The following is a 1670-nucleotide window of genomic DNA, read 5'->3' on the forward strand; positions in this document are numbered from 1 at the left end:
ATCAGTCTTGATTGTATGACTCCAAAAGGGACTAATGGTCAGTCTTTATTACATAAAAATTCAGTCCTCAATTTGTCTTCGGGTACCACGTCATTTCAGTCCCCAATACATTTTTCCATGACTAAAATTTAGTCTCTATTACTATGATAATTCAATCTCAAATGCATTTTATTAAGGACCGAAAGTATGTCCTTAAAACCACTTTTATTTTGTCCCCAATAGTTTTTGCTAGGTTTGTTATTATTAGGGACAGAAAAATGAGTCCCTAATATGTTTCTTCGATGACTGAAATACCAGTCCCTAATTTGCTTTTTCAGCGACTAAGTAGTCTAAGTTCTAATATGTTTCTTTTGGATACTACAAAAACAGCTTTCAAACACAAATAAAACCAACAAATTTACAAACACAAAAACAGTAATTATAAATAATGTTTAATACCATCTCTATTTCTCCAAAATAAAAAAAAATATCCTATAATTATAAATGAACAAATGTGTAAAAATTTTACATCTTGAATTCATTTCTTAATAAAACTACAACGTCGCATCCTGAACCATGTTGCAAGTTTGTGGTTGTAATGAAAGATCCCGATGAACTGCAATCACAAAGAAAATTGTTGAAATCTTCATTAAAGTTCCAACTTTCGGCCCCAAAATGTTGATGTAAGAACCAATCGCTTTAACGAATCATCCATACATTAAATCATAAAACCAGAATGTGATCTACAAAACCACATGTGAATCATTAAATTTTGACACATAGACTTGTTGTAGCTACAATGTCCACAAAATCAATCCCCTGTTAGAATCTCTTGATGAAAGAAGTAACAACAAAAATAATATATAAAATAAATCTATTAAACTTCATACCTCCTCACATCAAGAAGAACAGATTTAGAATTTCAGAAAGAACATGGGCAATGATCTGAAAGAAGCAGAAAGTTAGAAAATATTGTAAAGCAAAAACCACCATCATAAAGTAAAAACAACCACATTAACTAAGCAAAAAAATAATAATGATCTGGAAGTTCACCGAAAGTTGAGACTGCTTTCAATGCCAAGAGTTCATCTGGAAGTTCATCAAAAGGATCAAACAGCAACACAAGTTTTTCATCATATCCATCATTTGATCCGAACATTTCAGCAACTAAGAATGGCAAGAAGCTACAATGCAACATTGTATTGAATCTGAAGAATGATCAGGATTATTCTGAAGAAGTTGCAAAATGCCATATGTCTTTATTGGGAACTGTGTTAGAGTCCTATGGTAGTTTTGTTGCTGGTCGGACCGAGAATCCAATGTTGACAAAAGAGGATTACGATCAAATAGATGCTGAAGAGATGGAATTGATGGACATAAAGTGGTGTTTGGCAAGTGTGTTGAGACGAGCTGAGAAATTTAAGCAGATCACAGGAAGAGATGATTTGCGTGACGCTAATGTTTCTACTTTAGGCTTTGATAAATCTAAAGTTACTTGTTTTTGTTGTAGGGAAAAGGACACTTCAAGAGGGAGTACACTAATCGCAAAGCAAGTGGAGCTCAAAATCCATTCAACAACAATGATTACTATCGGAAGGCCATTTATCATCAAGTAGCTCAACAACAACAAGAACCACAAGTGGCTCATGGTAGAAAAGTAATTGAAGAATCATCAAAGAGAGCATGTTTGG

General features: G+C 33.4%; 1 long non-coding RNA gene across 1 annotated transcript; it reads right to left on the bottom strand.

The window, feature by feature from the left end:
* Positions 1–457: 457 nt before the first annotated feature.
* On the bottom strand, positions 458–996 carry LOC110891757. The gene is made up of 2 exons (XR_002565534.2): positions 870–996; positions 458–722 (listed from the first exon to the last, which is right to left on the bottom strand). It is a non-coding gene; the product is annotated as an uncharacterized LOC110891757 (long non-coding RNA).
* Positions 997–1670: the final 674 nt, after the last annotated feature.

Source organism: Helianthus annuus, chromosome 14 (genome assembly GCF_002127325.2).
Source record: "Helianthus annuus cultivar XRQ/B chromosome 14, HanXRQr2.0-SUNRISE, whole genome shotgun sequence".
Taxonomy (NCBI): Eukaryota; Viridiplantae; Streptophyta; class Magnoliopsida; order Asterales; family Asteraceae; genus Helianthus; species Helianthus annuus.